Below are 24423 nucleotides of genomic sequence, written 5' to 3'. Positions count from 1 at the left end.
TTAACACATCCTGATTTATTCGTTTCAGCCATTAGCGGCAAAACAAAATAACGTGGAAATGCTTTTGGTATCCTGTGGTTCCTCAATTTGTCTAGTTTCTGTCTTATGATTTATTTTTCCTAGATTCCATTGTCACCAGTCTCAGCGGCACCCTCCCAAATTCTGCAGTGACACTCTGGAGATAGAGAGGGCAGGCACGGCTTCCTCTTGGAGGCAGGAGGTCAGGCAGAGTGCTAGAAGGGCAGCTTGGGGTCACAATAATACAGTAGGAGTACAGGGAGTACAGTTAGGTTAGCATATTGTTCTGGTGCTGAGAGCCTTTTTCAAACTCTGATCCATCTTCATCCTAGTAATTAGGTGATCTGTGCTTTCAAAGAAAGTGTTGCTATGAAACACGTTGGCAAATGAAGGCAAATTTGAGGCCTCCTCATTTAAGTGTTGGGCTCATTGTTCTTGGTGGTGTAATTGGTGATCAAGAAGGCAATAAAACGGCATGGCCATTAAACGGCCCGAGCTGAAATTGAAAGGGGAGCATTTATATGGTGCAAGCTGCTGTGTGGAGGCTGTAACTTTCACCCTCACATGAACCAGAGTTTACGTAAAGGCCTGATGGCATGGCTCTTTTTTCACCTCCAGGAGGCGGGGAGAAAAGAAGGGAGGAAAAAAAAAAATCAAAACTAAATAGAATTAATGAGCCTTCACACATTGTCCTGTTTCTTTTGTTGTGAAAAAGCTGGGCAAAAATTAAGTTGGATAAGAGAGGGTGGCAAAGAAACACCATTAATATCAGGTTGTAAATTCTACAAAACATTAACTTCATTACATGGCAATTACTGTCTGTAATTGGCAGAACGAAAGATTCCACTTTCTCATCAGTTACTAGTTGTATAGGACTCAGCATTTTTTTTTTCTTGGCAAAGGTCACACCACTGCTATAAAGAATACCTTAATGTGAACTAAAAGTATAACAGGTTCTTTTGCAAATAAGTGAGGGTGTAACCATTAATTGCTCCTAAATATTTCACTCTGTTATTTTCTAACGAAACACGGCCCACAGCTTAGAAAGATAACAACACCAATGATGTAAAAAGGAAAGCTTTTATTATTTCATGACTACTTGGTCCTACTTTGTGAACAGAAAAACAAGAATTAGAAAGGGATAAGACTGCAGAGAAACAATAGTTCCTTTTGAAAATAACTATCTCAATAATTTCTTAGAAGTAATTTTCAAGGGTGTGGATGGCAAGAAATAATATGCTATATGAAGAAGAATTCTATTTTTTTTTTCAATTTCTGTTATTATTACACCTTTGGATTGACCTTGCTTTTCATTTATCACTTACCTAGTGCACGAAAATATTTATTTATGAAAATATTTATGAAAATATTCCACGTATGCTGTGAACTGAACTGTGTCCTACCTCAGATTTATATATGTAACTTCAGCTGAAGTTCATGTCCTTAAGAAATATGTTCAATGTCTAGTGGATTTTGTTAGTCAGCTGTAGAGGAAGACATTTAATCTAAATCAGACTTGAAGTTTTCCAGAGGAAGCTTTTATTTCAAGAATTACATAACAAAGGAATATGATGAGGGAAGAGATCCATTTTTCACATAGACATAAAAAAATTAAGTTCCTTTTTCCTTTTTTCTTTTTGATCACAAATGAAGTCAAACAAGGCTCAAAATTTCAGAACTTCTGGCAATGAATTTCAGCCTTCACCTTAAAACACCAAGAAAAAAAGAGTGAGGAACCATGCCTAATTTTTTTAAAGAAATATTGAATTATATAATTTATTTTTTTATTAACGGGAAGCATTGAAACATCGTAGAATCAAAATGTTTTCATTTCAGTTTGTTGGATAGAAAACATTCCAGAGCTGCCGGGTTCTCACTGCTTTCTGCTCTTCTGACTCATTCTCTTTCCACATCGAATGCCGTTTCCAACATGCCAGACAGGGACCCACCAAGAAGCTTTGCCTCTGAGGGAGAAGAGCTTCTGAGGCCTGAGTGGTCAACATAATTTCTTTGAGATGCAGATATTCTATCACGGACAGATACAATGCTAATATGAAAATCAGTTCGGTTTGCTCAATACATTGAAATGATAAAAAATTCATATTATACTAATTCATAATAAATTTCTTCATATCAGCAGAATAATATTTCCTGATTAAATATTCAATATTAGTAAACAAAATTTTTACATTGAAAGTCACTTAATCACTTTCCAAGTAAGCTGTTATTTTTATTGTTTTTACTTAGTTTTGCTCATTATTTTTAATTTGATAAAAGATTTTTCTGATATGCTTCATCATATTGTTGTTGGAACTTAGTGACTTTGTAGTTGATATTTTCTCTGTGTTTATCTCCTGATTTCTTAACTTTTCAAAGCGAATACTGCAATCTCCCATGACAAAATAGCCAGAAAGGTTCAAGAGCATATCAGTATGACAGAAAAAGGCCACAACAGGAATGCTCTCACCATGTTTAAACTAGTTCAAGGAAGAAAAGGCATAAGACCTCCCTGAGGCTAATAGTCTGTAGTTTGGAATATGTGTAAAAAAGTATGGATCTGTTTGGTTTTTTTCTGAGAAATATGAAACCCAGTGGTGAAATGGGAAGGTGGATGAAAGATGTCTGAGGAAACTGTCAAGCAAAAAACTGAGGAAAGTAAAATTATTCACTGCCAATGAGCCTTTGGTTGTCATGTATACATGGCCAGAATCTGGCCTGTGTTGAATTGAATTTTGAATGATATTTGATCAATCAAAACCAGAGAATTTATTGATTCCAATATATTGAGATATCATTGCACTTTGTCATCTGCTAAGTGTTAGAATAAGTTAAATTGTATTTGGATCACAATGTTTGCTCTGTGGCTACTACAGCTACACAATGTTTATAGAATTGTACGAGTAATTTTTCTTCATGGGAAACTTGCAAGAGCAGTATATCAGCCAGGTTTTGGCAATGGTAGTATCCACAACATATGAGGAAGGCACCCTGACAGCAGGTCACCAGCTAATTTGATTTTACATCTGATATTTGCAAGTCCAGTGCAAGTCCTCAAGTCTTGGGCTCCTATCTGAAACAACCTCTTGCTGGAGCAGGAAAGCTGTGCAGCGTGATTCAGTGCAATGTGATGCTCTGACTGAGCAGATCTGTGGGCAGCAGAGACAGGTCAGTGTTGCACTCCTCCCAGACCAATTAGTACTGCCTAAAAAGGACACAAATGAATATTCTTCCACAGCATTGCCGTGTTCAGCAAAAATGCAACAGCTCTACCCAGTGGAGTGATGACTTTGCCAGGCTCTCCAAGTCTACCCCATCAGACAGCACCACACTGTAGGACCTGCACCACAGAGGCAGGAGCCAGATCCACCCTCTTTAACAGAGAGTTGCTGGAACAAATAAACATGTACAGACAAGACTAATTGTGCTTTCATCAGTACCAAAATAGGAACAAATTGATGTACTACAACTGAGAAATATGTCTTTCCTAGTCACTTTTGATGGCTGTTCAGATATAAAAGTTTTGTTTGAAAAATGGGGACAGAATACTGGTTGCAGGTGAGATATATTTTTTGCTGAGGAGAGAAAGTAAGATGAGGACAGAGAATATTTTTGTAAGGCTTCTATTTTTAGAAAACAATATTCTTCTTTCTTTTTTCTTTACAGTATTTCACTGTAGAAATACATTTAATATGATCTTTTTATCTTAAATATGTTCCACAGATAGTTTTAATGTTTTCAAGAAAACTTTTAGGTTTTAGTCTTTTAGAAGAAGGCTTTAGTCACTTTTAAAAATATAATAAAGGAACAGTAAAAATTCTGTACAACACAAATAGTCTATTTTGTTACTGTTAGAAAAGTAGAACTGAAGGCAAATCCACTAAAAATTCTCTAAATAACTTCTGTCATAGCAGAAGGCAAAGAGTTTTTAAAAGGAGGAAGTTCTAAAATTATGCACAGTCGAAATTTTCACAATTTAAAATATGGATAGAAATACAGATTTATTAATGTCTTGGTCTTCTTTCTTATAGACTTTTCTTCCCTGTTGAATGAACAGATCCATCCAGAAGTGTCCCTGCATTTGGTGCAGTTGTTCTTCACAACACATCCAGCTCCAGCGGAACTGTCAAAGGTGCTTGGCATACCTAGAGAATTAAGCGACTCTTTCATTCTTTGAGCATGACAATGCTGATTATCATCAGCAATCTTAAACTGCTTCAGCAGCCTGCACCCTGTCTATTTTCAGGGAACAAAGAATCTGTTCTCAGTCCTGTTTAGTCTTTGGCCTCTTTTCTTGGAACACCAGCCAGGACCCAGGTTCTGACAATTCCTATGTGCTGAAGAGTAAACTCAAGTTACAACCTGAGTGTTGTCCTGTACATTCCATCTCTATACATTTTGTGAGATGGTAATTTTTAACTTGAATTCTGTGGTTGTTCAGAAATATAGTTTAAATTAGTACAGCTTTTAACCTGAAAATTGCAAAGGCTTTCTGTCTCTTAAGCATGTGAGAGATACCCTTTTCTGCAAGGATCTCATATCTATATCTGGCTTTCAATCTTATTTGTTCAGTAACTATGCAATGCATTTTTGCCATTGTCACCAAAGCTTTGGTGATAATTTGTCAAAATATATTTGTGGAGTAGGGTGTAAATACAGAAACTTGAGCCTCAGAAAATGCAGCAGTACCTAACATTGAAAAAAAGTCACAGAATTATAGATGTGATGTCATTAATTTAAGTCTAACCAGTCAATTTAAGGAATACCAGAGATGTGGGACAGGTAGTTTCAGGGAACAGCTCAACTCAAAAGTAATATCTCAGCTACACTTTTTTTTTAATGTGGGTATCACTAGTATTTTCTGACTAGGTTAGAATTGAGTGACACTTAAAAGAAATCAGTGATTGAAAAGGTTTGGGTCTCTCTTTTAGAGTTCTGGGATGTAATAAGATTCATGCCAGTCCTGCAAGTCGCTTTTTTCTTTCTCTAGCTGGATGTGGGATTTATTCCAGGCAGAGGCCCAGGGAGTGATATGGCAATCCATCTTAGTATAATTATGTGAGCACTGCCACATAAGATCTGATGCCCTCAGGACAGAGCATGCTTCCAACTGCTTTGTAAAATTATCTTAAATACTTCATCAGGGCAGTTCACATACCAGTTCTGTAAGTGCTTCTTTCTAAAGCTTCATGGGGATGTAGGTGAGGGAATTAGTCCACACCAAGCTCATTTTTGGCACATTGAAACATTTGTGTTGGTGTGATACATCTCAGAGGATATATTACATGATGAGATAGGAGTGTAAAGTGTAGAGTTTTGGAAGTGTCATAACTGCAGCAGATTAACCATTTCCTACTGTTCACATGGAAATATCTTTCCTTATTGAGTCCTACTGTATCCAGCGCAGGCCTCCAATTTTCATTCCTTACTGCTTTTCATCTCTTAATCCTATTTACATTTTCCCTCTGAAGTCATATTAACTGTATGTCATGTTCTTACTTAAATAGCTGAATTGATTCTGTGTTTGCACTCATGTTTTGAATTTAAGTGCTGCTGTACCTGGCGTGTACCTTTTCCAAAGGTTTTTGCTTTTCAGATACCCAAACACACCATGAATACCAAAGGACTGTAGAGGAAGTGACTTGTATGTGACCAATTTTGAGCTTTTTTGTAAATTTCACTTCAGTCAACTGAGTGGGCACCAATGGAAAACTTATGGCTACTTGGAGAGTAAGTGCAACTCACACACACACACTCCATTGGCATGATTTACACCACTAAATATTCTACATGCTACATTTCCGAGTTTTTAAAAATACATTTTTATAGATTTTTCTTCTCTAGAAGTCATTACAGCTTTGAAAATATAGTATTAGGTATGTTTCCATGAGAATTTATAAAAATCTCTCTGAAACATAGAATATTCTTCTGTTACCTGGTGTGGTAATTTCCGGCAGGCAAGTTAATGGCAAGTCTCCCAGTTAAGGAGTTGTATACCACACTGATGGTGGTCAGACCCCTTTATTAGTATTGACATAAGTTTCTGTGTGTATTATCATCAGAATGCGTACTTCTATTGATTATTTTCTCATTCCCAAACCATCTTGACTGTTATCCAAACTGTTGCAATTATACCAATGGTGGCTCCAGTAGAAATTTGCTGATTTCTTCGCTAGGTGGGAACTTAAATCCTGCTCACTATTTCATAGCTACTTTCCTCCTAGACTTGCACAGGAATTATGAGAGCATGGGATAACCCTTGGCTGGAATATGGTACTGGAGACAAAGAAAACCATAACTGTCAGAGCCACTGTAATTAATTAATCTGCCAAGAGAACAAGGAACACAGCCATTCATGAGAGCTTTGAAAAAGACTCAGGCTGCAGCTCATTCACCAAGGCAAAAAAAAAAAACAAACAAAAAAAACCCCATATATATATTTAAGAGAATATTTGTGAGATTTAGCCAAGTGCTACCACAATTACCTGAACAGTTGCTCTCCCTCTGATAACCTGCCCTTCCCTGCCTGGCTCAGTGTTGCAAATTCTCTTCTATTCTGCAAGGTCCTCACTGAAGTCTGGTAGATATTGTATTGAGCTTCTTTCATTATAGTCCTTATCATTCAGCTGTTTGCATGCACTCATCTCCTTCAGCTGCCTCTTTGCTCAACTACCAAGCTGGTTTGTTAAGCTTCCAAACTTTGATGACACCTAAGCTGTGGCATTCTCACTGCAAAACCCAATATATACCAAAGAAAATACTATTATTTAGTAACTTGTCTCCAGTCATAAGCAACACCTTTGCTAATTCCCTGTTTTACAATTGTGCAACCATTTTGCAACCTCTTCCAGCAGGAGAGATCCTGCAGCTGAGACAGCTTTCCCTGCCAGTAAGGCTGAGGTTTAGGACTAGGAGAAAGCCGGATGTGCTGAGCTATTGTTTTATGCAGGATACGTAACTGTTGAAAGCTGTTAGATTACTTCATTGACTTCAAAGCAACAAAGCTTCATTGTATATTTCTCAGTCTTCCCTGTAAGTGTTCCTTTCTGTCTTGACACCAACGCTGCTTCTAGTCCCTCCAGCCTCTTCCTTAGTTCACAGGCCACAGACATCCATAACCCTGCACTCCCTACCCTCTTCTTCTCCAGGGCCTTTGTTCAAAAGTGAAATGTGATGAAAACACAATACCAGTGAAGGGTTCCTCTCTTTGCATTTTAAAGCATCATTTCTTCTGACTTTTATTTAAATTATTTTTTTTTAAAGTAAGAATTTAAGGAAGAGAGAGGATGGGTTTATTTTGAGTCCTCTGAAATGGTAATAATTCTGAATTTTATGTTCTTTAATAAATTTATGCTTCAACTCCTTGGCTGGCTACAAAAGTAAGGAAAAGATCAGGATTTAAGATATAAACATACTCAAGTACTGTCAAGAATGTCATCATTATCATGAATGATCATTATCGCTTTTACAGTTAATAAAAAGACAAAAGAATCAACCTGTCCTTATTTTCCCCTCTTATAAGTCAGTTTTCTAAATACTGTTACCTTTATTAAAGCTAGAATTTTCTTACTAATCTCAAATATGTACTTCATTCCCTTTTAGAATATAATACTTCATGGTAGCTGCTTATGATTTTTCCTGGAAAAATCTCTGGAAATGCCATGTCTACTAATGACAGCATATACTGATAAAAGCTCTGATTTTGATGAGTAAATAACCATGAAAGTGAGGTATTTATCTTGATAATAAGTTATGTGAGAAATCATTTACTTTAATCGTAAATTTACAAGAATGGTCACTTTATTATTTCTTCTATTTGAAATCAAGAAACCCCTTATGATTTGTTTTGTACCACCATTGGATAAACCTTGTAATTATGCCTGAGAAGGAGAAAAATAAATCTCTGACTCTGTCGTTTAGCAAAAAGGCATAAAGTCGTGAAGTCTATCTAACAAAGTCTTTTTGAACCAGAGGGTCATCTACATGTCTTCTTTGCAATAGAAATCCAACCTAATATATTTTCTTTTCTAGTCTAAGTGGCCTAGATAATAATGCATGTGATTAAAGCTCTTGTTATTTTAATGAGGAAAACATACTTCGTTTACTGTATCAATCGTAACCCAGAAAGTTGAATGTTCATATTCCCACAGTGTGAGCTCATATTACACAATGTACTTACTGTCAGGAATGAAGACAAGATAATTATGGTTTTAAGGAAGCATAAATCCACCCTTTCTGGAGCACCAACAAGTAATTAAAGAACTTGTAATTGGTTGTTGTATGAAGAGATTTTACAGTTATGACATTCACCAGCCATTTCATTTGCCTTTTTGGAATCCAGATGCACTTTTTTAAGAGTCCATTCAGTCACTGGAAACCACCTCAGTGAAACTCTCTGCTTTTGCCACAGAACTTTACACATCTCTAAAAGTTTTCAAAATTTTGTTTAGGCATAAAATGGGTTTTATTTTCCCTTCTTATAAAGCATTGCACATGCTAAAGCTAAGAACCCTAGAAAGTGAGGCTTGAAGAAAATATTTAAAATTACTTTACCCAAAAAGGACAAATATTACAATACTTAATACAGGCATTTTATAAAATACAAAGCTGAATTACGGTACTGCTGTATTAAAAATTAAAGTAATTGGACCCCCTGAAATTTAAAAATATTCTTTTTTTAATGGGTGGGAAGGAAAACTTGGATATCTCTCCCATGCATGCAGAGAAAAAATATCTATCAAATTATTATGTCCAGGATTTTTTGATAACAAGACTCCATGTAAAAAGAGCAAAAATTTCATCACATATCAAACATCAAATAACATTTTCTACTGAGACACCAAGTCAAGAAGAGGGCAGTAATATCAAGTAATTTCTTTCAGTCAAAGATATATTTTGATTAAAACAACAGCAAATATTTGGAGATACTTTGGTACATTTGAAATGCTGTAATTTAATCTAATCTGATGAAAACAGCATATGAAATAGTTCTATTTTTTAATTACTTTTCAAATATCTTCAAATACGATAGCAATTAGTAAATCTAGAAGAAGAATAAACCCATAAATACCAAAACCTATATATACCTATAGAAGTACACCATTTAAACCTATAAAATAGGATGGTAATCTTATCTTATCTTGCATTGCTATTTTTTTGTGTATACCCATTTTCTACAGAATACAGATTATCATCCTCCATTACTACGCAGTTTTTTTACTTTTCATCAAAATCAGAGCAAAGTGGGCAAAGAAATAAACAAACAATTCCCCCAAACAAAACTAACTAGAATTTTTATTCCTGCCACAAAGTGGAGTTTATTCCCCAGAGTTATTGGGTCATGCAAGTAATCCAAGAGCCTTGTCCATAGAGAAAAACTTCCTTCCTCACCTTGGTTTTCTCTGCCTGCATTTATTTGTAGTGCGTTTGTGGTGAGGAGCTGTTCTTGTCTGCCTTGGCTACAGCACCATGTTAGTAGAGGAACTGGTGTTTACCATAATATATTTTGAAGAAACTTATCCTGTTCAAACATGAGATTTCATTTACAGTATGAAAGCAGTGTATCTGCCTGGTGCTTGCTTAGACAATTGCCCCCTGGTCCTTAAAGGTGTCCAACAAACTGTGAAAGTCTGCTGGGTCTGCTGTGTGCTTAGGATAAAATATATGAGATTTGCTGCTATTTCATATTTTTCAATAAAATAAAGATATTAAGGTTAGGAAATTTTTAAATGCTGAAGTCCAGCAGGCTATGTAGTCCATTCTTGTTTTAGGATACACTGGAGATGATGCAGAGATTGAGTTGCCTAGGAAATGAAAGCCCGGTGAAGTACTCCAGGAGATGCAATGAGTACTTCAGGTATCCAGATACAATATTTGTATAAATTCAATGTACTTGAAACTTACTGGGAGGTATTATGTTTTCTAAACAAACTGTCCTATCAGGTTTATGGATCCAGTGTTGTACATAGATTTTCAAACAGTAAAAGCTGTGAAAAGAAAGGAAGATATTCTTTCATTCACCAAATTACCTCAAGGTCACAATATAAAGAAAAAATTAAAAGAACACTCTACAGCTGAGGCATGTGTAAAGAGGAGGGAGCCCATTGGTAGCACTAGGTATTGCTAATGGAGAGGGCAGTGCAATCTGTGAATACATGGCTATACTCATACTAAGATGCTTTTTTATGTTATTTACAGAAAAGTGATGAACCTGCAAGCTCTTCAACAACATTTTGATCCCCCGAGCATGCATGCTAAAATCTTCTAATTTTCTGTAAGACAAAATCTCTGGAAGAGATTAGAAATGAGGATCTCACAGCCAGAACATGGCAGTGTTTCTTCACACAGTCTTTTCCCGTGAGCTTGGGGCCAGGCCAGGCATTTCTCTGGGTTGCAAGATGACCATGACAGTGCAGCACTGACTGACCACTTTTGGCTCAAATTCCTTTCAGTTGGTGGTCGAGTCCTTGAGCCAGTACATGATGTATTCCCAGCACGGCAGCTGCATTTGAATTGCTCAAATGATGAAGTTGGCCAGTGCTGGCGCACAACAATGGGGTAACCCAGAAAACACACTGCACAGCCTAGCTCAAATACTACATCAGTGCTGCTGCATTCCCTGCAGACAGTCACTTGTCTGGCAAAGAAACAAGGTTACAGATATAGAGAAGGCTCTCTAAGTGCTTAAGCTCCAGTTTATGTTATGAACAGCAGCACCACGTAATTCAGAACTGTCCCTGACTATGTCAAAATGTCACTAGTTTCCTAGCATATGAGGCCACAGTGCTGGCATTAGAAATAACATGTTTTTCTTTTGGCTGGAGGGGGAATTGAAATGCCTCTCTAAATAGACCTCACTTCTTGCCATAAACACTATAGGACACGAGGATTAAAGGTTTTGACTGAAGGCAGCATTCTTTGTGGAATTAAAAAAGAGGACTGAAAAAAAAAGGAAAAGAACAGCGCTGATGTGTAAGAGCAGAGTTGTGTTCTGTGTTATCCATCGTGGAGTGTATAGCAGTTGTGCAGGTCCACCAGCACAGTAAATAACAATGAAGAAAAGAAATCCAAATTATACGAGTCTTTAAAAATATGTATATGAAGTGTGTATATATATCTGTAATATGTATATACACACACATGCACATGTCTATATACTTCCATGTGATTGGCTAAAAGAGAGTGTTTCTATATATATGTACACATACATTTTAGCCATCATCCTGCACATTTTCTCTTGCTCATGAATAAACTTATTATACAGTTTAGATATTGAAACATTGCAAAGTATTTCTTTTTTTTAAATATCTTTAGAGATTAATTGATTTTTTCCAAAGGCAGAGGGGAATTGAAAACAAAAACTCTTTTAAAAAATTAAAGAGATTTTTTGTTATTACACACAGGGTACCACAAAATGCTGTTCTTCAGAGAATTAATGAACCAAGATTCAAATACTTATCCAGTCTGCATAAGCCAATAAACCAACCTAATTTTTGAAGTATATTGTGCTTTTGCATTTGTAGGTACAAAATATTGAGTTACATGGTGCCTCTATGAACACTTTATTCAGACATATTAGGAATATGCGTTCCATATAATGATCTGTTAACCTCCTTAGAGAACCACCCTCCACAGTTCTACATGGACAGCCTAGAGACCTGCTTAGAGGTCTCCGTATGCTGGAAGAGTACAAAAGGTTAACCATTTACCCATTCTGTTGTCAGCCCATGGAAAGACTAATCATTTCAAGCAGAAGCAGTATTTCCTATCCCTGCTTCCCTGTTCTTATTTAAGAGGAAATCTGTGAACATTTTAAGTGATCCATCCCTTAGTACAGCTAACAGCAATGCTGTTTGCTAAATACTCAGTTTTCCTTTAGAGGTACCGGTAAGGATGCCCAGTGGGCTCCCTGTGAGCCAGGATTGCCAGGAGCTTTCCCAGGTCCTTCGGGGCAGAGCTCATCCCACTGCCTCAGCCGGGAGCATGGCAGCAGAGGGAGCACTGAAGCAGACCCTGGCCCAGCCTCCATCCACTTCCCTGGGAAAAAGGGTTCCATGACTGTCTGGAGTTGAAGAGTTTGAAAACTTTTACTTGCACTTTGCTGATGATCTTTTTTTTTCCCAGTCAGGCCAAAGACACATACACATTAATATAATTATAGAACTACTGATACTTTGTTGAACTTAATTTGATTGAAGGTTAAATAATAATTTAGATTGATTCCAGTAATTTTTGATTTGATGCCATAATTTTTTATTAATGAAAGCAATATCAAACCTATTCCTTGTAATTTACATCTACCACTTGTTGGACAACATGGCAACAGAAGTCCTGTAAGCATCAGCTTAATGTCAGTATCTTATTTAAATGCTGTTTCACCTTTAAAGTAAAAAGAGAAATTCCTCAGCTGCAGAAGAATACTGTCTATTGCCCCCCCCAAACCCATGACAACAATTCAAATGAATGCAGTAAAAAAAAAATTGCCATGTCACTTGGACATGAGTGTCAAGATAAACAGTCAAGGATTTGTGAAGTTGATAGTCAAAGCAAGGGGCATGAAGAGTGTAATTCATGGCCCCTAAACCACTGATTTATCTCTCCCTGAGGCAAGACATTTGGCCAAAAAAAAAGTAAAAAAACTTCTGAAAGTTAGGCATCCAAATCTATTACTTACCTGTATGGATGCCATGATTTCCAAAGTTCTGGGTATTCTCAGGTCCCACTGACTTCCCTGTCAATACAGACAAGTCAGAGCCTTTGAAAAAGGGCAGATCACATATTTAAGAACCAAAGAGTGATTGAAACATATAATTGCAGGCATTCAAGATTAAAATTACTTTCTTTAAACATTGTTCTTCGGATTCTGTATCTTTATAATAAAAATACTAGCATGAAGAGACAGTTGTGAGAGCTTGTTAAACTGTGCAAATATCAAGTATTAGGCATAAGAATGCTACTCATTACCAGGCAAAAAAAATTAGAAAAAGAATGGGGTTTGGAATTTGGAAACTGTAATAATAGTCAACCTGCTATGCCTAATACTACTTAATCACAAACTTAATAAAAATAGAAATATACAGTTCCTTTTAGAAAGCTAACAGATATTTCCTGATGTGCACACACTATGAGTCTTGTTAATCACATCCTGATCCATTGCATGCTGTTACATATAGCAACTGGATTATGCAAGAGTGAAAAAAAGACAAAGTAAAAAATCTGATCCAACCCACTCTTTCTACCATTTTTTTTCTTCCATTGAAACAAGCAATAAACAGCAGTGGGTCATCTACTTGACACAAAATTTTATAACATTGTTCTGGCTTAAATGTTTATGTTTACTGTTAATAAAATTGAAGTGGCTTCTTTGTAACTGTTTGTTTTGCTTGTGCAATCAGTAAAAGGGGCCAGAACTGTGGCAACTTCTTTTGCATGCACTTTACTGATGTTTTTTCTAGATCACATGTGGTATGTTCAGTCCAAATCAAAGTAAATGGAAAACCTGCTTTAACTAATAACTCCAAAATATAATCAAAATCCTTATCAGTGCCTTGGAAGGTCTCTTATGTTTGTAGTCTTTTAGATCCCTGCTTCAGTTAGAGAAGAGCTGAGCAGCACAGCCTAAATCCAACTCTTAATTTCATGTTTCACATTTAAAAATAAATATAATTCCTTAAAAGCAAATCAACCCACAGTACAACAGATTTCCTAAAAGCAGATAGCATTTTGTATTGCACATCTCAGTGCAAGTCCTCACCCTCACTCACAGCTTCAAGGCCATCAGGCAGCACCATACATGACGTGCCTCCAACAGCCTCACTTCACAGCTGTTCTGAGTCCTGCTGCTGCCAGCGCAGCTGGCTGTGAGGAAGACTGGGCTGCGAAGGCTGCTTTAGGTTCTCTGCACTGAACAGAAACAGGTGAGGCATTCACTTCGGGTTTTTTGAAATCTAGCCTTCCTTGATCTGGACAATTTAGCAAGGAGAAGAATGAGTTTGGATTTCTGGAGTTCCCACAGCCTTGAGGCACCTGAAATGTACCCCTCAAGTGTACCCCTTTTTGACTGTGCTCTAGTGAGGGCAGCTTAAAGCTTTGAATTCCTAGGATCAAATTAGCAGCTTTTCAGCACTTTTTATAAGATAAATGTTTTTTTTAATTAATTTAAAAAACAAAATAACGCAATGATTGGGAAAGAAAAAGCAGAGTCACCCTCATCAGGAGGGGTTCCAATGCATCTCCATTCACTGCTATGCTTGTATTGATCTTCCATAGAAAAATAGGTGCTATGCCCTGGAAAGCAATAACCCTGAACTGCAGCTAGGACTTGTAGTATATACGTCACTCAATGTGGCCTCCAGTGTATTGCTGGGGAAAAAAAGGGTTAATGTTGTTATAGTCCATGTGAACAGGTGAAGAGCAAGTAGCACAAGAAATTGTTTGCATCTGACACTGCTTAAATCTCCTATTAAAATCCTGCATACAGCACAAAAGTGGCAATTTTTAGAAGGGTGTCACAATTGGAGATGATTCAGAAAAGACTTGCAAAAATAATTTTATTGCTAATGAAAGAGAAGGTTGAGAGGTGACTTGATTACAATGTATCATTCATGAAGAGAAACAAGGAGCGGGTACAAATGAGCTCTTTAATCTGGTGGAGAAAGGCATAACAAAAATCAATGGCCTGACATGGAAGCCAGACAAACTATCATTGCAGGTCTTTGGGTCACCACAGAATGTCCTTTTATGAAGCTACATGAACTATTGGTCTTGGCAGGGATTAAAGGCTGCACTCAGATGGTTGTTACAGGACTAAGCTAATCACTTCCCTCTCCTGAGAGCCTAAGTGTAGCAGGCAAAGCCCTCTCTTACCGTTTGGTTTGTACTCTCACTGACTCAGATACTCAACAAGCAAGTTATTTGTGAGATTTTTTGTGGGTAGGTAGTTCATAAAATCAAACAATCTGCCAGCACAAGAGGATGTGTATGTGTGACTATCCCTGTCAGAACCTCTGCTTGTTGAACAAAAGGATGTTGAGAGAGAATAGCTTCATACAGGCACCATGATCACAACATTCTTGTGGTAACAGAACTGCATTTTATTACTCTTCTTCAATAAGTTACAAATATAAGCCTTCATTGAATTTTTGCAAGTTAGAGATTCCTGCACCTCGAAAGTAAGTACATTTTTGCTACTTCAAATTTTATCTTTCCTTCTTTTTTCTTCCCCTGATTTCCTGCTCTCACACAGAGGTAGAGTGACCCTCCAGCTGTCACAGCCAATAGAATATTTCAGGAAACCAAGTGAGGTTCATGTTCTCTTCTTGAATGATGTGGTGATGGTATAAGACCCTCAGTTTCTAAGCAGCTTCCTTCAGATTAACCACAAATGGGATAACTCTGCAAGTGACACAGAGAGACTGACATGTTCTCTGGAAAATACCTATAGGAAATTCTTATTATGTTTGCAACTTACGGCTCCTGGATGTTATTTCTCCTTTTGGTCGTGGATTCTTCATAGCTGTCTATTGCTTATTGAATTAATTGCCTCCTTGCAGGTGGAGAAATATGGACAACATGGCAGTTGTGAGGATTTGCTTTAGAATGTCTGTGCAGCTTTAGGAATGGGGTTGTCTAAGAAACACAAAGGACTAAAGTGAGGGATTGGTGGAGAAAAAATGCTTTGTGGAATCTGGTGCTAGTGAAGGGAGCAGGTTGAAGGATGTTTGGAATACAGACTTGTGAGAACTTTGTGAGAACAGAATCACAGAACTGAGGAATTAACTTGGAAGGGACCTCTGGAGGCCATCTAGTCCAATCTCCTGCTCCAAGGCAGAGACAATAGATCATGTTGCTCAGATGTTCACATGAAATGTCTAAGTGTGTGTGTAAACCTCCTTTTTAGAATGAGAATAAGAGCTAGAGACTTTTTTTTTCTGACTTTGTCATTATTGTTCTGAATCTCTGTGGACATAATTCTTCAACTGTTAACTGAAAAGATCAAATCTGTCTTCAAGCTTTTAGATCTCAGAAGTTTGCTGGATAGTTGTTATTGGCGCTACAATGACAATGACCTCTTGGTCTATAACAAGTCCTTGGTCTTTGAATCCAGGCTGGAAATTCCCAGTAAATTGTCTCCTGATATGTCTTAGATTTAAATACCCAAATGAGACTAGAAGATACTGCTGGATCTCAGAACACAGGCTTCCTTCATCCAGGTAAGAAGGCTTTTTGCTGGCAGTAGGTGGATGGGCTTTTAAGAGAGTAAGAACTTGAGACTGGCAGCACCACGGGTACAGATGCTACAATATTATTTCTGCAAATGGAAAGGAACTGGACATTTCTCTTGGTATCCTCTATCTGATCCTGTAATCAGATGGGCAAAGGCTTTCTGAGTCAGAGGTTTCACCCAGGCTCTCAATTGTTACAGAGATTCTATCATCTATGAATTTGTGCCTTTAAACTCATTTTTACTTCAAGATTTGAGATGTGTTTCACAGTTTAACTATGATGAGTGTGCAAAATCAATTCTGGCATTTGTCACTAGCTGTGGGATAATTTTTTTCAGATGTTCTGTGGGTTCTACACTGAAAGATAGTCCTTCTTATCTATTTTTCAGTCTTATATGGGCGTAGATATATCTTTCTAAACTGCAGAATCACAGAGTAGTCAGTCTGTCAGGCTTTAGAAGCTGCTTCATATCATGATCATTCCTGCTTTCCTGCTCTTTTGCTTTTGCTAACAGCCTCAGACTATGCTATTTCATGAGTTTGGATGTGGTCTATAATGGTGAAATTTTGCCTAGCACTGATGGAAAAATTTTGCAAATAAATCTCTGGCATAATGATGTCTAGTATTACTCATGGAACTGATCTACCTCCCCCATTTAGTTTCCCATCTTGCTGTGAAGGAATCATGAGCATGTGTAAAGCAATCAGACAGACAGGTAGGAACTCCCTTTCCTATGCTATATGTGTGTTCTTGTCAGTCAGATCAGTGCTTCCTTTCATATCTTAATTTAATGTTCTGGTGTCAGTAGCTTCAAGAGTAGGCAGGATGTCCATGAGCCATGCTGCTTTCTAGTCTGTCTTAATGTGGAGAGAGGATTGCCTTGACTGCAGGCAAGCAGGGAGCAAGGCTGCATGAAGCAAAGGGTGTTTACTATTGGACTGGTAACGGAGGGGAACAGTAGAGCCACAGGAGATTTATGAGAGTGGAAAACAGATTGATCAGAAGGAAGCAGAGACAAAGAATAGTGCTGCTTGTTGTCCAGCCCAAGCAAGGATTGAATGATCCCCCCAAACACTAGCGGGAATCAAGTGTGATGGGTCTCCCTAGAAAATGTTCCTGACTGAGTAGGGAAAAATCCTGCTGGCTGTCAGGAAGACTGTCCAGACTGCAGCTAGGGAAGCAGATTGAGTCTCTGAGCCCTTTCACTGAGTGAAAGGAGAGTCATAACCTGTTTCCAGCTAATCCTTCCTCATGCTTTGATTTCCACGCGCTGACTCAGCCCATAGGATCTTCCTACTCCATTCTTTTGAATACTGAGGCTGATAATAAATAGTTGCTGACAAGGATCGTGTCAGCTATTCTCCTCTCAAGCAGCTCATTGTTATGGGATGCCAGGAATGCCAAAAAGCATAAATAGGTTCAAAAAGGACAAATCCAGGGAAAAAAACCAACGAAAACCAAGCAAGCAACCAAGCAAACAAAAGCAATAACCGCCCCCCCCAAAAAAGAACCCAAAAAATAAAATAAAAAAGTCATAAGAATGAGTGAGAAAAATATTACTTCTTATGTTTTATTTCTTACACTTTTTTCATCCCTAAGGGTGTGTTACTGTCTGGAATCAGACTCTGAATGGCTTAAGGAGAAACACTTGCTATAACCCACTATGGATTTTATTATATGAAACATATTTATTATAATGAGCAGAAAATAGTGAATATGATCTTAAACTGCAAAGATGACCCTAGGAGAAAAGAAGGAGAGCTCATTTTTCAATACCTGGAATAGATAAAACAACTTTAATTTTATGACAATGGTTCTTTGCAAATTTAGGGCTGAAAATCTTTGGTAAAGAGATAAAAAAGTGTTGAATATTTCTTATAAGTAATACAGCGGTAATACAGGTAGTGAAAAAATAAAAGGCTAACCTAATTTTAACAGTTATAATTTCTATTGCCTTTTTAAAAAATAAATAATTCAGGAAGAGTTCTTTTAAATTCCTAAAATTCTCCAGGGTAATGTTTTTGTTCAGAATGATCTGTAGCTATTTAACAGTTAAAACAGAATACCTGCTCGGAGAAGTAAATTACTTTAGAATTATGTGGAGAAAGGTCAAAAATGGGAGAAAATTATTTATAATCAGAAAGAAGGAGAATGGAATCCTACAAGCTAAAACTAGTGTGTAAGCACGTCACTATGTCACTATACTTTGCGTCACAATGTATAAAAATAAAAAGTGGATTTTTTTTTTCTTTTTCCTTGGAAACCAATCTTGGTGCTTTCTGTTATGTCTAAAATTCTTTGACTTAGTGTGTCTACCTTTTTTTTTTTTTTTCTTTTTCCAGTGCATCTGTTCAGCAGGCTCTAGGAGACACCAGTCAAACACCTGGCTAGCCTTTTGCATGGTAGTAAGTTAATTAACTTGAAAGCAAATTCTAAAACACCAAAAGGAACAGACTGAAAGATATTTCAGGTCATTCTAAGAGTGAATGACAAGATTTTGTTTCCAGTTGAAATTTGTTCATAAGTACTGTATACTCTATGTGCTGGCTGTCTCAGGCATTACTGAGAATTATTAATTTCACATCAGCTGTTCCAGGCTTGATTTTCACAGATATTTTGCCAGTTGACTGCTGCCTCATAATCCTCGCCTTTCCAGACGGAAATAAAGTAATTACTGGCTAAATTTCCCTCAGTGGGCTGCAGACATGAAACTCCCAATAAGTGTTCAGTGCTAACAGGAAAATTACCCCTTTAGTGCTGCAAATAATTTTAATATTCCTTCTTTATTTATCATAATATTCGCTCATATTTTTAAAGTAAGATTGAACATTTGATTCCATCTTTTCTTTTCTGAATAATAACAGAGCCCTTAGAAAAGCAACTCTATACTGTAAGAAAAAGGTTCAGTAAGAGCTCACAAGGACTCCATTATCAGGAGACACTTGCAAAAGCCATTTGTGTGACGTGGAAACCTGAATGAGTTTTGCCACCTGAGAATTGTGGGTTACTGTGCATACACTTTGAGTGTTTTCATTAGTTTTATAAAAATAGCTGGTTTTATGATTTTGAATGGCAATGACCAAAAAAAGAATTCATTCTTGTGTAAAAGAAAATTTTATTGAGCATGAAAACCACTGAAAATAAAAGTAACTTGGTATGGTTAACCACTGGCTTGCCAGTGCATCTGGTAAAGCTAGTCATAAAGGCATAAATCTCCCTGAAGGGTGACAGGGAATTCAGATTAGGTTTTCTGGCTCCACTGCTACCCCTAGATACTATTTTGTCAGTGAAGTTCCTCTGACAAACTAAATCAGACCACAGCATGGGATTGAGCACTGGCATGGCATCATCTGTAGTGTTTACCTTTGAGCTTGCCCTGGCATGAGTTTGAACAGGTCATCTGATATTCTTCCAGACAGTCCCCAAGGCACGATTCTGGGGGCAGCATATGCTGAGGAGAGTTTTCAGTAAGAATATGGGATGCAACCACCCTGTCTGAGGGAGGGAGGTGGTGTGTACATTTCTGTGGAGGAATGCTTGTCATGCCTCAGGGTCTCAGGGCCTGAAGAGGCAGCCACAGGCTCTGGAGCTGGGTGCTGTCACAACAGTCAGTGACAAAGTTTGCTCCTTCAAAGAGTCACACAATTTTTTTTTTTAAGTCTATCTGAGATGGCAGGCATCATTTGTATAAGACTTTGTTGTTTTGCTCATTGGTACTTACTTGGAATGTGTGAGAATTGGGTTCAATAACCTCATCAGCTCAGCGTATCCAAAACCAATAACTCTTTAATGTAAAAATACAGTAGCTGTTCTTGAAGCGAGGAGTGGAATCTAGGTCTGCCCACTCCCAGATGAGTGCTGTAGGCACTAGGCCACAGAGTCATGTTCCCTCTTGCACTCTCTCTTACATCTTCCTTGGATATATTGCATTCTTTCCTCTGCTGACATAGGGTTTCAACAGGAGCAGCCCCCTCCTTTCCCAGCTGCGTGGCTTGTGGTTTATGCAGTCTCCTGGGAGAAGAGAGCTGTGCCTCTTTATCTTTTCATATGGAGGATATTGACTGAGTCTCAAATACTTCAGCCTCTAAGGTACATACAGAAAGGGAGGTGATGGTACAGCCATTACCCTTCTTTAGGAAGAGGGCATATGCTGTCACTGTGTGGGACCCAGCAAAGTCCCTGCACACTTGTGTGGTGGAACAGAGCAACTGCTGCTCTCGGGGTGTCTGTCAGACCATGGCTGCACTCTCATGCCTCCTTCTCACATGGGGCAGTTTCTGGGTGCTTCTCCCAGGGAACTTTCCAGACAGCCAGTTGTTAACATCACCGATGGCTGGAAGGTGAATATGGATTTCTGAGGCTGAGGTTTGGATCTGTGCCACATCTGCCCAGGCTCTGCCAGGAGACTTATGACTTGCTGGGTGATTATAGCCCCTCCTCTTTAGGAGGTGGAGAAACATCTTCACACCCTGGCAAGTTGTTCTTGTTGCAGTTGCGCACATTTTTATAAATTTGCCTATTTCCTTTTTTTGGTTTTGGTTTTGTTTGGGTTTTGGTTTTTTTCTTATGTTGTGCTCTTATGAAGGCACTGTTTAACCAAAGAAGCTTCTAATATCAGATATCTCCTCCTTGCACAGATGCGTGCAGACAAGGATTAATTCTGTCCTTAAGTCTGGTCTACTTAAACAGATTCTGATCTGTAAGTATCTCACTGTAAGACATATTTCAAGGCCTTTGAATCCAGCCCACCGATTTCAACACGGTCAGCTGAGATTAACTGGTTTAGATTGTAATTTCTCCTCAGATTTCTAGATTTATGTTATATAGTCAGGGGGAAAGAAATATCAGCTAAACCTCTTTTTATTTGATATTTATTTTATATTATTTATTTGGTGAAACAAAGCCTTTGGGCTTTCTGTTTAAAATTAACAGAATTCTGCTACCTGATGGGTTTTCAGGGATTAACATGAAATTAGTAAGTAACAATTCAGTGGTTGGAAGGGGTTCCTGTAAAAAAAAATGTTTCTCACAGAAAATATCATTTAATTGGTCACAGTTAGCTAAGTGCCCTGGCATTGAATGGGAACTGAAAGTGAATTGACCTCTTGCCCAATCAATTTTCCCTCTGGAGAATGACTTAAAGACAATGTTGATGAGGTGCAGAAAGATTACACTTATGTAATCTCTTACAATGAGATCTTTCAGTGCAGCATGTCACAATATAATTGCAGTAGAAACCTATATATTCTGAATAAAACCTAAAACTTTTATACTTCATTGTGTGTGCTGAGGTATGTAACTTAATACCTAACGTGAATTTTAAATGCACACTGGGTATCTATAGTACCTCCTGAGTATATATTTAAAGAGGTTTTCACACTTAAAAGCTGATGTAATTACTTCCAGTTAATATACTTGCAATTATAAATACTCTACATTAGTTTGTTTGTTTTATTTAGGAACCATGCATACACAGACACATATATTCCTGTCCTGAATTTCTGTATGCTTTTAATGGTCACAGCACCCATCAGCTTGATAATGATAATTTTGGGCATGCTTACTGGAGTGCCAAACCTCATTCTGGTAAAAGACAGGAATATGACTCCTCTTTATGTTTTGGAAAACCTGACTCTGAACATAGAATCTGTGGTCAAAATTACAAGATGCCGGAATACTTCTTTCCCATTACTATGGATTTCTCTTAAAAGTACTGTGAGGAAAATACCCTGATCTTCTGTACCAATGATTCAGGATAGCACTTCACTGTGTTTTAAGACACAATGCTTTGACTTAACAACAAAGTACAAAATACTTACTCCTTCTTTGCAGTATTTCTGCGCCCTCTTTGTTCTGTCCCTTTCACATGATTTTTAATCTGTAAAAACTATGTGATGAACCTCATAAAATCATTCAGCAAGGCAAAGAAAGGCCCATCACAAATGGCAAATTGTTGAAGAGACTGTCTTACCATGAAAACATTGAACCTGGAAGAATATTTGGCAAAAAGCACCCAGATATTAACTCCTAAGTATGCAGACCATTTTTGCTAAGTGACATTTATTTCTGAGTTACACTGAAATTTATCTTTGTATTATTCATGTGTTCATGTCCTTTATATGAGGTCGGAGTTCTGTGACTCTTCCTGACTGAAGTCTGTTTACTGGTTCAAGTATGCAGTCCTCAAGTAGACAGATTCAAAATAAAATACTGGTGTTAAACTATGTTTTAATTCAGCTCCAGTGAAGTTGAACCAAAGTAAGCTGTTTGTGTATTCTTTAAAGGAAAACTGGAAGCAGTGTTGGCACTTAAGTGAATACTGCCTTAGTGTCCCACCAAAACGTGTTTCATTATAAACCTTCCAATTACCTCCAAAAAAGATAACTATAGCAAGAGTGGTGTCAGAATTAAATTTCTGTGTACTTATAGATCTTTAGGATGTCATCAACTTTCTTGGTCAGTCATCTTAATTTAACCTGTCCGCTTTCTTTTATTCATGATGTGTTTAACGTATATTGAAAATTAGTTTCCTGGGTTTTTTGTTGGTTTTTTTTTTGTTTTTGTTTTTGTTTTTTTTTTTGTGAAAATTAGTAAAGAAAAAATCCAGACTGAGTTTTTGAGAAATGCTTTAATCACATTAAAGTTGATAACACTGTTGTTTTGGTTTTTTTCTCTAGATTTCTCTGGTTTGCTCTGGCTAACTATTCTCTATCTTGCAGTCAAGAGAATGTCTGGAGTAGAAATATTATTTGCTTAAAATGTCACATGTAGGATAAAATACCTTGCTAAAGCAATCTGGTTTTCAGTCCTTACTGTGTGCTATTGAGAATCCTACTATGGAAATTACTGGAATGCATGATATAGTTGCCATACTTCATCTTCCCCGGGAAATTCAACTTTATTAAATATATCACACTCAGGATGAGGTTTTAAAGAGACCTCAATCCAGCCTTGAATCTTCATCTGTATTTTTAGATAAGTTGCAAAACTCATTTGCAAACACAATCTATTTAAGCAGGACATGCAAATGTGGTAGGTAGATTCTTGACTTTTTAGTTGGTTGCATAAACCTGTTTGTCTTGACAGGTCTAAATTCATATGTACACTCACTAAAGAGAACCGTTTAAAAGCTTATTTTAAGAGCATGGGCCTAAAAGTGATAGCACATTTGTTTTATGACTATCATGGTGCTAAAAAATGATTATTTTTCTACAGTTGAAATTAATAAATATATACAATAGGAAAAACATTTATTTCAACTGTAAAAATTGACTTTACTATTGGTCAAGGCCTGTCAATCAAATTGACTTATTATGCACTTGAAACTCATTAGCAGTAGAATACTGTAGTTGTACATTTCAAATGACTGATGACTAGAACTGTGTGAAATTGCTGCTGAATTTGTCAATTACTGTGTGAAATGTTCATTGTAAAGATAGATTTTCACTCAAAAATCATGGATTTAAAATAATCTCTAACAGTCCAAGGTTACCTCTTATGATTATGGTATGTCCCTCTTTTGCCCTTTCTCTTTTTTTCTGCTCCTTCTCCTCTGAAGTCCCAATGGGACTTCTTTGTGTGGCAAGACGAAGGAATAAATTGATTTGCTGGGGACATTGCGGAACAGCAAAAATCAACTGCTTTTATATTTGGGTGCTTGTAAGGCAAACTGGACCAGTGGATCAATCCTGGTGCACATTTTACTGATAAATGACCTTATGGAGTAGAAATCAGAACTGTGAATGTCACTAATGCAGAAGGAGCAGCTGCAAAAGAGCTTGTACCTTTGTTCTGCAACAGCCTTCTTGTTCTTTCTGGTCAGGATGAGTGGAGAAGGAATTGAACTTTTTACTGAGCTAATGATTAATACAAATTCCAGTGTTTGCCATATTGCCCACTTCACAATTAATTAAATTCCCTTGGAGACAAATTAGAGAATCATTGTACATCTTGGCCACAGACAGTTTTGTGTGGCCAAAACAGTAACAGTTCCTGTAATTTGTCTATGATATAATGAAATTAAGTGATTTAAATAAATTAAAAATGGACTGGATTCAGCTTCCAGTAATTACAAGTCACTGCAGGACTGATACAGCAGAAAATAGCCTATGTGGCTGCTAGCCCAAGCAAGCTCGATGGGACTCTTACTTTTGTCTAGCAGGGATGAGCTCTGGCAGCTGAGGA

The sequence above is a fragment of the Corvus cornix genome, chromosome 2 (assembly GCF_000738735.6).
Source record: "Corvus cornix cornix isolate S_Up_H32 chromosome 2, ASM73873v5, whole genome shotgun sequence".
Lineage (NCBI taxonomy): Eukaryota > Metazoa > Chordata > Aves > Passeriformes > Corvidae > Corvus > Corvus cornix.
This window is presented reverse-complemented; position numbering follows the sequence as displayed.